The sequence below is a fragment of the Amblyomma mixtum genome, chromosome 4, assembly GCF_055824585.1.
Source record: "Amblyomma mixtum isolate Tamu chromosome 4, ASM5582458v1, whole genome shotgun sequence".
Lineage (NCBI taxonomy): Eukaryota > Metazoa > Arthropoda > Arachnida > Ixodida > Ixodidae > Amblyomma > Amblyomma mixtum.
The window spans coordinates 49,152,618-49,166,244 of NC_143015.1; the positions used below are offsets into that span (position 1 = coordinate 49,152,618).

The 13,627-nt window shown below is 45.0% G+C and overlaps 1 long non-coding RNA gene across 1 annotated transcript; it reads left to right on the top strand.

Moving 5' to 3' along the window:
• Positions 1–1,309: 1,309 nt before the first annotated feature.
• LOC149346451 (uncharacterized) lies at positions 1,310–3,498 on the top strand. Its single transcript, XR_016292080.1, has 2 exons — positions 1,310–1,580; positions 3,362–3,498. It is a non-coding gene; the product is annotated as an uncharacterized LOC149346451 (long non-coding RNA).
• The last annotated feature ends 10,129 nt before the right edge of the window (positions 3,499–13,627 follow it).

A 13,627-nucleotide genomic window follows, 5' to 3' on the forward strand; every position in this document is an offset into this window, starting at 1 on the left:
GCGCCCTTGGTCACTCTGTTCAGGTCGTAATCACGTCGATTTAACCAGACATTGAAGATACCTCAGAACGCCGTCGTTTTTTGAAAAATTTAGGCAAAGATAACGCACTAACACAATGACTGCCTGTGTTTTCACAAAAACAAGCACTTAAACCTCAACAAGTAATTAGAATTTTAAGAGGTTTGTTAGGAAATTAACGGTGATAATTCCACCACACTATACGGCCGCTTGGCCGAATAACTTGCATACAGAAACCGCTGTGGTGTACCGCTAATCATTTCTTAATATAAATTGTGAAACTGCACCTTCAGAACATCATTTATGTGTGCAAAAAACTCATGAAACCTATTTGTCCAAAACGGAGATTGCCGTTTGACTAGCTACATATTTGATAGAGAAGGCGCGCCGTTACCTTTGATAACCAGCTGAAACTTTCCCGTAATCCACCCTGTCCTAAAGCAACAAACATGTAAAATGACGTGATTATGTGCCACAACGGGCAGCTAGTATAGGCATTCAAGAAGAGAAGACCGCTCACGCATGGGGTGCCGAATCTGCGGAACAAGCAGATGCTAAATCTGCGAGCGAATGCAAACGTCAAGCTGCGCATCGTATCAATCTCTAGGAAAGGCGATTGGGACCTTTGTGATGTATCTGACGTGATGTATGGTCGAATTCATTGCGCAGTGTCAAGCACAAGGAGCAGAGAGCTAGCGATTTTCGAAATTCGCTTTAACAATCACTTCGAATATAACAGGTTTCAATCAAGCCTCTCTTTGGTTTATGTAGATAGGACGAAATATTTATTCGGTTCAGTTTACATAATACGTCCTACAGAGTGATCCGAAAACACGACGCAGCAGGGGTATCGTTAGTTATATTTATTTTGATAAATATACACGCGATATAAAGCCCCATCTCGATGGACACTTCCGAGGCATACACGCGAAGCGCCTGCGCGCCCAGCACGCACCGCGACGGGCGTCGAAAAGTGGCATGAACCTCCATGCTCCTGGTGCTGGCTCGCTCTCCCTCGGGAGCCGACTGAAAAAAATGTCAAGCCGTGAACAAGAGATGGTTGGGGAGCTGCAAGGATTCCAAGAAAATTTAGGGGAGGAGAGCTTCAAGCCATGAAGAAAAAGAGTCCCCGACAGCCCCCGCGGTGCTGCCATTGTTGTAAACCGGACCCCGCTTCTGACGCGCGCGCGAGCGCCCGTGCGCAAGTGCCGATATCTGACATGCACAGATATGCACAGATATCTGCTAAGGAAGGCAATGGTGGCGCCACCCTTGAATGTCGTCTGTTGCACAGAGCTAGAAGCCGGACTCTGCAGTGTGCTACGCACTTTCGTGCCGGGCGAGCAATTTCCGGTTATACCCGTTGTTGCATCCACTTGTTTTTCCTTTGAAATCATGGTACAGCGCCACACTTGTGCGTTTTGAGGAAGAAGACACTTTTGACGTCGTGAAAATGACCTGCGCCAAGCATGCATGGGATGATGAGCCATCGGAAGGATCCAGGGTGCAAGTGAGCGGGAAATACCAAGGTTTCTGTGAACCTGCAATCATCAATATTTCAGGTAAGCGTGAACAACCATTTACTGTTTTTCCCGTTTTGCTTTGTTGGTTACCTTTGTCAATGCCGTCGGCAGTTTTCGATGATAGGGCTATAAATTAAGCTAAATGGTATCATAATGCATGATTTATTTCTATGTGCAGTCGGAGAGTAATCTCTCATTTTTCAGTAGCTAAATTTTTACCGCCACCGAGTTGCGTTCCTGCCAGCGGTAGTTCAAGTTCATGATATGAATTGTGTAACGCAAAAAACATAGACTAACCTCGCTAAGCACATTGCGGGGCTAGTTAGGGATGTATTTTCTAAGTAACGAGACGTAGACAACAACCTGTCATGGATTCTGTCATATGCACGTATCAGGAACTGAACCCTTTTCATTGTCGTAAGTAATAGTGCTAATTCTATTTTAACACGGGATCAGCATTGCTGCGTTCTGCGTATCCAATTAGGCTACAATGGCCCCATTACATTTGCAACAAGGCTTGCGCTCTACAGCTAAGCAGGAGCAGTGGAATGAAGAGCTGGTACGCGTTTTATTTCGGGTGGTTAGTGCGAACGAACGTGTTTCAGAAACAATTGGCGTATACCTGTTTCCGTTCGCGGTTGTGCCAGGAAACTTTAATGGTAAAGCCCCCCAAAAAAAAGCATGAGGCTAAGCTTTTAAAGGGGCATCGCGATGATTTGCTCTGTACCAGTTAATATTATTAAATAGATTCATCATGCGTTCCAGAGACCAGAGCAAAAAGAATTATTGAAATCGGAGCATGCAAGCGAAAGTTATTCCACTCTAAAAATTCGAAATGAAAAGCTCAGACAAAAACGCATTTCACTCTCCCATTTCACTCACCCAGTACCGAGATTGGGCGCTACAAATCAGAACCGCGCCTAGCGCCCACGCAGCGGAAGCGTGCATGCAGTTGTTGCTTTGTCGGGGCTGTAGACAGCCGCGCATTTTGACGGCGTCTTCCCCCCGTGTACGCGACGCCGTAGTAAAGGCAGGGGGGACTAACGACAAAGGAAGCTCCCCGAAGTTTCTTTTTTAGTCGGACTCTAAGGCTGTCAGCGGTAGCCCCCCTCCCCCCCAAACTCGACTCCCGTCTCCTGTCCGGCCTTTCTCTTCACATTTTGGGCAAGGTGTATCGACTGGCTTTTTTTTTCGGTGCCGTCTTGGTATGGTCACGGCCGGTCTCGACGCGCGCGCTTTCTGGTCTGAGCCAACGTTTTTTGAACAGCGCTGGCCGCCATGAAGGTTTGAAGTGGAATGGAAAGTGTCGCCCCTAGCTGTATTCTTGTTAGTTTTCGTTCGCTTTCCCTGCTTCTTTCCAGTTTTTGTGGCATGCGAAAAAGCTTTCAGTACTCAGAGACAAAATATTTTGGATCCATTTCACAAGTATGAAGGAACAATATGCAAACTGGACGCCCAATCAATGAGAAAGGCAGCGCTCTATCTAGATGCCACCTCATTTCCGCTGCCGCAAACGGCCGCCGCGTTGCGACACCATCGGCTCGAAACAAGCATTTCTAGCGAAGATTAAAATATCAAATATTATGATTTCGGTGATCTCATTGCGCGTTCAGGACTCACAATGTCCCTTACTCTGCATACAAAGATTAAAGAACCCATGTTTTATGTACGTCGCAGGGCACCTCTAATATCCCACAATGGATTTTACGGTAGGGTGTCTCGGATTCAGTGCATAATTCTTCAACTTATGCTACTGTGGCCATGTGCACAAGTTCTGCGCAGATTTATATCATGATCGCTCTAAATTATCTCCCACGCAGCCTACACAACGGCCCTGCCGACCAAGAAGGGGCGGGAGCTCTCCGGAAAGCTGCTGTTGCTGGCCGTGGGCACTAAACTCAGCGAAATAAGGAGCGAGAAAGAAAAGCATCGACGATAAGAAGCATACAGAACTATAGAACCACAATAGCATTAAATGTACCCCAATAAAATTTCCTGCGCAATTTCTATGTGGTAATTGTGTTACTTGTGTTACCTATGCTATATGATTATCAGGAGCTTTAGAGCAGCATAAAACCGAGTGGTTTTTCAATTTAAAGCAGCACTTAGAGATATGTATTGGATGACATTTTTTAACGTTTACAGATTTTTATTTTACAAAGTGCGAGAGATGTCGGTTTGGTCAGTGAAGGTGGACCGTACAGCAAGACGGGCATTATGTACGTAATAGAGCTCAATAATCTGAAAAATGATTAATTATAGTTAACTAATCAGCTTTCATAATTTTGATTTTGGGGCGTAAGTCTGTATCGCGAAAATGAAGGCCGTCAGTAAAAAAAGATAACCTTAGCTTTTAAATTTTCGTAATCGTTAATGTGGTTCGAAATACTGAACATACACACTTGCAAGCTCAATGAATTGCCTTGTCCGCTTCGGATATTCATAAACGCGTCGCTGCGCGTCGTATCGTCGCCGAATTCAAAGAAACTTTTTCTACATCACAAAATACACAAACGGTGTCCGTGTTTGATGCATAAAAAAAGTGACCGACAGTTTTATGCATTTTCAATGCGGGTAAACCAACTCAGCGAGGTTTGAAATGCGCAAAATCTGGCGCTCGATATTTCAAACCCCTATACCAATTTTAAAAAAAAGTTAGAAACTGGGCTCACCTTTTACGATGACGGCCTTTAATTTGGCAACATAATATTGCCCCTTAGAATCAAAATGAAAGGTTCATTAGTTAATGTTAGTTAATTAATCGTCTATTAAATCAGGTTTATCGCTTACATAATGTTACCCACCCTGTATAACCCCCCTACACAGCACCAACGTATCTCTCAAAGATTTAAAATAAAAATCTGCGTCAAAAATTTAAGCTGTATTACATATATGAAGTAGTAGCGGTAAGGACGTACTGCACAGTCGCTTACGTCTGCATGTGGCGATAACGGCATATGTATGACAGCATTCTGCAATGGTTGTAGCTAATTTCATTACATATTTTGTTTGGCCGCCCTCCATCACTGTTTGGAGACGCCACGCCCCAGGCTCACTCTTTATTGGCTAATGTGATAGAAGGCCGCGTCGCTGTTGCAGGCAGTCACTGAGAGCGAGCAGTACAGAACTCGAATGAGAATAGTTTTACTGGCTGTGATGCTGGTGTTGTTCTAAAGTAGCAGCCTGCAACATTGGAGAAGGGGAGCCTAGGTGCTTGCAGAGATTGCAGATGAAGCGCGCCGCAAATCGTTGGATTTCTTCAATTTGTTTTTTGTACCGTCTCCTTCGGTAGATCTCGCCGTATGAGGGCACATATACATAGGCTGCCATTTATTATATATTTCCATATGAAAGCTTATAAGGTTTTAATAAGGCAGTAATCACTCATTTTCATTCCGCCAAGCAGTCACACGGCTACAAAGGGACCCGACACAGCTTCCACAGAAACTTTTGCTCTTTCGTAAAAAGATTCGTCCTGGTCTGGGGACATGGTGTATGACTGTGCTTGGATGGATGCGAATAAGTAATTAATAACTTAATGGAAGTCTGCTCCGCCTTAGGGGAAATTTCCCTTCAACATTTAACCAAAAGTATATAAGGTTATGTGCAGATCTGTCAGTATATGTTCGTATATAGAACCAGCTCCATATATAAGCTCCAACCAAATATGGACATATACAGATTTATCTATATTTGGCCATATATGGCCCATATAAGTATATTCATCCACATATGGCTGTTCGCAGATATGGCTATATACGAATTTGGCCGTATCTGGGTATATAAAGACCATATATAGAAATCCCATATATGGGCTCCATCAGATATGGTCATATAAGGATAGGACATATCTGGCTATATAAGGACCATATATACATATATTTCCATATATAAGTTCAATCCATATATAAATATATAGGGAATTGGGCATATCAGGCCATATATGCCAGATATATCCATATATGAGTTCAATCATGATATGGATATATAGGGAATTGGGCATATCAGGCCATATATGCAAGATATATCCTTATATGAGTTCAACCATGATATGAATATATAGGGAATTGGGCATATCAGGCCATATATGCCAGATATATTCATATATTGTCATATATGAGTTCAGTCATGATATGGATATATAGGGAATTGGGCATATCAGGACATATACGACCATATATACATATATTTCCTTATATGAGTTCCATTCAGATAATGGTATATAGGGAATTGGGCATATCAGGCTATATATGCCCGTATATTCATATAAGACCTTATATGCCCAATTCCCTATTTGTTCATATCTGGATTTTTTCATATCAAACCAGATATGACATTTCCGTACGGAAGGGCCTGAATTAGAAAGAGTTGGGGATAAGAGTTAATGAAGAATACCTGTGTAATTTGCGATCCGCTGATGAGATTGCCTTGCTAAGCCACCCAGGACAAGAACTACTAAGCATGATCAATGAGTTAGACAGGCAGGGCAGAACAGTGGGGCTAAAGATTAACATGCAGAAAACCAAAGTAATGCTCAACAACCTAGCAAGCGAACAGTAGTTCGCAGTTGATAGCGAGGTGCTGGAAGTAGTGAGAGAATATGTCTACTTAGGGCAGGTGGCGACCGCAGATCCGGATCATGAGAGGGAAATAACTAGAAGAATAAGATTGGGTGGAGCGCATACGGCAGGTTCTCTCAGATCATGGATGGCAGTTTACAAATATCCTTCAAGAGAAAAGTATACAACAGCTGTATCTTACAGGTACTCAGCTACGGGGTAAAAACGCTGAGGCTAACGAAAAGGGTTCAGCTTAGGACGACGAAGTGAGATATGGAAAGAAAAATGATAGGCTCAACGTTAAGAGACCGCATGCGGGCAGAGTGGGTGAGGGAATTAAGGCGCATTAATCAAATCCTAGTCGCAACCAAGAGGAAGAAATGGGCTTGGGAAGTGCATGTAGTGCGAAGGCTAGTCCTTAAGGGTAACCGCTGGTCCTTAAGGGTAACGGAGTGGATTTCAAGAGAAGGCAAGCGTGGCAGGGGGCGGCAGAAAGTTAGACGGGCGGATGAGATTAAGAAATTTGCGGGAATACGGTGACCGCAACTGGCGAAGGACAGGGTTAACTGGAGAGACAAGGGAGAGGCCTTTTCTCTGCAGTGGGCGTGTCAGGCTGGTGATCATGAAGATGATAACTGCAGAGATGACGCACAGTTACCACATAGTTCACAATTAACATAATTAGTGTACAAGAGAGCTTCAGAGCTTTACGCGTTAAATGCGACGCACACTACTTCTGAAAGTTGAGATAAAAAAAGTCTCCTTTTCAAAATGTGCCGTCCACGTTGCCAGGGCAGTTTGCACTGCACATTAACATTCGGTCGTATGATGCGCAGCACGATTAAGTAGTTGATTTTTTTTTCTATCGTATGGGTCTGCCTTGAAAATCAGTGCTGGAAAAAAGTTGCTCTAGCTGATCAGCAGTCATGTGCCCGATGTTACAACCCTTCTCCGCAAATTTCCAAACTGATTTGTCGACCTGAATGCTGCTGCTTGAAGCCTTCAACTAGTTTTGAAATCTACTCAGTTTTGTAGTGTACTATCGTTTATCTCTTCTATGAATTACACATGCATTGCCGTTGCCCGTTTTCTCTTTTTTTAGTCAAGAGATCTTCATTCCTGTTTTTTGCCTAGCCAGCCTTGCTCTTGTTCTTTGTTAAAGGGGTAGAGGTGCAAAATATTTGAACCGTAATGAGTTTAATTTTTGACAGGGACTAAGCATATGCATTCGAGCAAGTTTCCATGAAAGGTACTGTGTGTAACATAGTTTATTTTGATTTTAATTGCCTGAAGAGCCGCTTCATTCTTTCACCTTCCTTGGCTGATGCAAAGTACGCCAGTACCAATACTGGGATATAACCGAAATCACATGTCAACAGTCAGTGCTTTCGGGCGATGGCGATTGGGATTGATCGGTTAGTTGGCGGAACCTGTTGAAAACGCACCGGTCTGTCGCACAAGGAAAATCTCAGTGGATACGCTACACTAACTACAGCGACAGTAGCGACGGTCCTGCATGTCAGTGGTGTGAAAGACTATTGAAACAGCGACGCCGACTGCACTCGGCCAGTCACACAGCCAGACCTCGGCAGAACGGCTGGCGAGAGAAATGCTGTCACTGCTGCGATAACAAAAGTGAACAGTTTTCCTCTGCCTTATTCGTATGCCGAGCGAAAGGGCGATGTACTGAAATGCATGTTTTGGCACGTCGACAGTGGTCAGGGATAAACACCTGCCACATCCTCACACTGTTGTCCCCGCAGTCGCATCTGCAACATGCCGCTGGTGAGTTGTGGTACCACGGTTTCCCGAACATCTGCAGTGACATCCCGGCAGGGATATGTTGGTTGGGAGTGCTCCACCATGGACCCTAACACTCAGGCTTAGCTGTGCGTGGCAGCGCCATGTCCCAGGAAAAGCAGGAACCTGTTAGTTGAGCCACCGCCAAGTGGGGGCAACACACCACTTTGGTTCCAGCTTCCCCTAGACGGCGCCGCCAGCCTGACCCCACTGGATAAATCGACATTTGCTTTTTCCTGTTTGGTTTATTGGTTTAATGAGGTTTAGCGTCCCACAGCGACTAAGGCTACGAGATACGCCGTAGTGAAGGGCTCCGGAAATTTCGACCACCTGGGGTTCTTTAACGTGCACTGACATCGCACAGTACACGGGCATCTAGAATTTCTCCTCCAAAGAAATTCTAGCCGCCGCGGCCAGGATCGAACCCGCGTCTTTTGGGTCAGCAGCCGAGCGTCGTAACCACTGGGCCACCGCGGCGGGGCACGCCTTTTCCTATCCTCCTCATTAGGATCGGCGGTCACTATCTGCCCTAAATGGATTTATTCCCTTATCACTTCCACCACGTCGCTACCAAGTGGGAACTGCTGCTCTCTTGCGAGACTGTTGAGCATTACTTTAGTGTTACGCATGTTAAATTTTAGACCCACCGCTCTGCTCTGTCTGTCTAACACAAGGATCATGCTTCGCAGTTCATCTCCTGAGTGACTTAGCAAGGCAATCTCATCAACGCGTCGTTTATTGCTTAGGTGTTCTCCATTTTGTCTTATCGAGACCTGTTCCCACTCCAAGCCTCGGAATACCTCCTGTAAACAGGCAGCGAATATCACTGGCGAAATCGTGTCCTCCGGCCTCTTACCCTTCTTTGCTGTATTTCTTGCTGATTTTATGGAGGACTATGCTAGCCTTGCCGTTGTTATCGAATCCGTGAAGGAATTTTATATACACTCTTCTATACCCTGATTTGATAGCTTGTGCGTATTTATTCTACATGGTTCCCATATCGGTGTTGCTAGAGCTCTATGCAGGAGAAAACGCGACGAGCCCAAGTGGGGCTGCTGAAGCAATGCCAAAGTCGGTGCCACATTGGCTGCTGCTGGGTAATGCGGCACCTTTGAAAATGTCTATTATACAGGCGTACACCTGCTGTTACCAATGATTTTTATAAAAATTGTGATCACGTCAAATCGATTTCAAAAACTACTAGATTATGGCCTTTGCTCTCACGCAAATTATGAAAAATTACAAGCAATAACTGCCACCATAGCAGGTTCTGCTGAACTACCTGCGACTATCCAAACCATTATATTTCAAAACCCACACAAGTGACCTACCTCCATTACGCCCAACATGGAGTGGGTGCGGAAAGCTGACATTGTCTGCATGGCCAGTTATTTTTGGCTGCTTGTATCATGCCAGCTTACAAAAAATTAAAAGCTTAATATTTGATGTTAGTGCATGAGGGTCGCCCAGGAGCAACTGGTTGAGGGGCTGCCACTAAACTACTCATATCGGCATCCTGTAGCGAAAAAGTGGGTAAGCGAAAATTGGCCTTGCGCCTGTAGAAACGGCATCAATCCAACTGCGCTATTAGAAGGGCTAACCGATTTTTCGTCCTCAGAAGCTGGCCATCCAAAGTGCAAGCGACGTGGGAGCTGAGTGGGTAGCCCACAGTGCGCCATGCAGGCTAAGTGAGGTCAGCCCCACATAGGCCGGCTGCATCGGTCCGAGATGGAACTGATCTGGTTGTTTGTGAGCAGCCCACTTGAGGTGCATGAGGGGCCCCGTTGCAGAACCCTCACTGAGCACACAGGGGCTCATCTACATTGTCCACATTGAACCCTTAGGGGGCCCCAATAGGTAGCCCACTTTTAGGTAGCCCACTAGGTAGCTCACATACATGACGGTCGGATATATTCAGCGCATTTCTCTATCACGTCATTGATATTATGAGAATAGTCTATTGTCGAGTATCCTTTACGAAAGCTTGCATGATTATTTGGTCGATTGAAGTGTAAGGTTGTCCTGGTTCTATTAGCTATTACCTTAGTAAATCCATTGTAAGCAGCGGACAGTGAGATGATTGGTGTGTAATTTTCAAGTGATTGGCGTTTGCTTCCCTATGGATTGATATGATGCTAGCTTCCCCCCCCCCCCCGCCCACCCTCCCTGATACCCGCGATCCTGCACTTAAATACTCTGCTCTTGAGCACATTTAGGGCTGCTACAGTGGGTATCGCCACATCGAAACTGAGGGCTGTGTCACATCCATCTCACGAGTGATTGGTGTCTGGACTCCGTGAACGCGCACCACAATTTCAACGACACTCAGTCATCGCACCTCGACTACTGCTGCCGAGCTGGCTGCTCTTCGTGCTGCATTTACTTGCATTCTACAACAACCGCCAACAGCGTGGGTTATCTTCAGCGACTCTCGCGCTGCACTACAATCGATAAAGTCATCAGGAAGCCTTCAGGAGCAAATCGTCGAAGACTTGAACAGATTACACAGCGAAACCTATGAGCTATGTCGTCGTGTTGTGCTTCCGTGGTTACCCGCTCACTGCGGCCTCGCAGGCAACGATCATGGGCCGGTGCAGCGAGGCCGGCGCATTTCGGCACCTCCTTGTTCCTACCCACACCCTTTTCTCGTAGTGATGGCGCGAGACTTCCGGCAACTAAATCCGGGCAGATGCAACGCTCTTTATGATGTGATCTGCAGCGTCAGTATAGACCCCTTTTTCGTATCGACCCACTTGTGACTTCCGAATGCCACACAATTTATATAGACGGAATCTTAATTGCCTGCACCGAATTCATCTCGATGTTGCCTTCACTAAATTCTATGTTTATAAATTGGTACATCAAGTAGCCCTCTGTGCCCGACGTGTGGTGTAAGCGAGGATCTTCAGCAATTGATCTAGCACTGCCAAATCTTTAAACCCCATCCAAAGGCATTGTTAAATGCTTTAGCAATCCGTCAGGACGGCCCCGTGCACCTGGAGCATGTCTATGGACCAAGGAGTGCTGCTGCTTCGGCTGCACCAGGGACATAAACCACCTTAGTTTTCTTAGGGACGCTGGTTTTGTGGACACCCTTTGATAACCATGTGTGTCTGTGAGTGCGTGAGTGCTCAGCATGCTTGATGTTACCTTTCTTTTTTCCACTTTTCTCTTTTTTCACCCTCTTTCACCCTCATCTAGAGTAGAATGCGGGGCTAATAACCAGGCAGACTTCTCCTTTATTCATTAAAGTCTCTCTCTCATTCTTCAAAGCTTCTGGTACGGCCGAGGTCATAAGGCATTGCGTATAGAGGTTGGTTACAAATTCAAGCTCAATCTCCCCTTCGTTCTTCAACATATCTACTGTTATCTAATCCTCACCAGATGCTTTCTCCTTTCCATTACTCCTATGGCTTTCTTCATCTTTCGTTACTGGAGGGATGACACATTGCTGTGCGTCTCAACTAAATTTTCTACTGTATAATTAACTTCTACGTTTCTGAATTTGTTTTGACACCGTGGCGCTGTTCTCCAATAGCTCCACTCGCTCCTAGAATAAAGCAGTTTGTTCCAATAGAGTGCAGTTGTTTACTACGAGGGCACAATGAAGCAATGGCATTTTTAAATGCCATGTTTTACAATGACGCATTTTCGGCTGTTTGAGAGTGTGTAACCTTCTTCTGTGGGCGTTTTTAGACGCCAAGAGCGATCTTCTTGTTTTCTGAAGCCATGAAATATTCACCGCGCGCGTTGTGTTCATTGTGACATTTATAGCCCTGTCATCGACCGAAAAAAAAGCTGTTTAGCTACATCTGCTTCAGCGTCGGAGCTGCCTGGGCGTAAGAAAACTGACCTGCCTCAGATATACATGTGGTAGCACGATCTAAAAACGAATTCTTTGATTTAAAAGGTCAGCTCTATGTTTTCAGACCGTCTGACACTATGTTTCACAACATCGTTGCGTCCAACAAAAAAGATTTATCTCATCTATTCTGGGTTCCTAGGCTTCCAGCATTTGCAAGTATGTCCTCTGATCAGGAATGAAAAATGAGTTTAAAAAAGGGGTCTTACATTTATTCTAGATAATTTGGTGGATTTATATTGAGTCTATTATGAAGAGTTAAACTTGATGAAGTAAGTCGCTAAATGCTTTACAAGCGTACGGCGTTTTCATTTCCAATTTCGTCTCCTAACAAGAAGGGAATAAAGAGTAGGTAACTACGCGGCCTTTCTAAAAGAATTTCCGCTACAAATACATCGAAGAGCCAATTTCTCCTTATTACCTGCAACCCTCCGTCATTGCAAAGAGCTGTTGCCTGGAGTGTAGTACACACAACTCAATAATTTTAAAACGAAACATGTACCGCTGGCTTCGTGTACAACTTGTGTTCCCAGCGTAAACTCTGTCTTTAATGATCAACTCCTGTATTCACATCCAAGTCCAAAAGAATTTTGCCCAGGTGGCCCTCCGCAAAGAGCCAAACCAAGGGCACAGAGACTTTTTAGAATTTCCCGCGCATCTTCGCTTGGCGTAGGCAACGCAGAAATTGGGATTATTAATGTGGACATAGGCTCAATAATATTGTGCTTTAACTTTCATCACCTCGGATATAGAGAACAATATGTCTGTTTGTTAACCGGGGCAGTGAAAATGTAGTTAAGTGTGTTGAATAAAGCACATGCAGAAGGGGATGTTCAAATGAATTAATCACATGGGTGGCTTTCTATCAGTCTAGATGCTCCGTCACTTCTCTAAAGGCAGATGCAGTGAAGCTATGATTTTGGCCAGAACTGCCCTGAAATCCCAGCCTTTCTTGGTTTGAAACAGCCGCAATGTTCAATAACGTTATCGCGAACACAGTTCCCCTGAACGCAAAACGGCGATGGCATCAGGAAATTTCTAAGGCGTGACAACCAAGCCGGTCACTGCTGGTCTGATATTGCATTTTTGCAGCCTAAATTATATCAATATTACCACCAATATCAAAAAGAATCGTTTTTTATTGGCCACAGAATTTCGGAGCAAATATCCCATAGGATTACTATACTGCCATATTTGACATAATTGGTGTACAAAGAAAGATGAAAGCGACCGTTGTACCTCATCACAGTTTCGGACCGCAGCTCCGAATTGTATTCTTATCAGACAGACCTGAATCTTCAGAACTTAGAAATTTTCTATAAAGGCCATGTCCTCAAGTGCATTGCTATTATGACCGACGGGCACATATATGAGCAAGATGAAACTTGGCGCATGGCAACGTAAGGTGTAGAGAACGCAAAGAAAGGACGAAGATACTCACTGCACGACTGAGATGCTCTTTAACGGTAGTTTTCGCGCAGTCGTGCAGGTATCTTCATTTCGAAGTATATTTAAGTAAAGCATTTCCGAAATACATTCATGCGTGCACCCCTATCGGATCCTCCTTTCACCCACAAACGCCGTCGTGGTGGCTCAGTAGTTATGACACACACCTGCTGACCCGAAAGACGTGGCTTCGATCCTTGCTATGGCGGTCGCAGTTTGATGGAGGCGAAATGCTAGAGCTCCGTGTCCTCTGTGACATCAGGGCACGTTAAAGAACCTTCGTTGGTCGAAATATTCGGACTTAGCGACGTACGGCGCCGCTCGTAGACCGAGTGGCTTTGGATGTTACGCCCTATGAAATCCTAATAACATTTTTCCTACACACTCATTATGCGAGTCGGCCGCTCCAAGCACGTGGT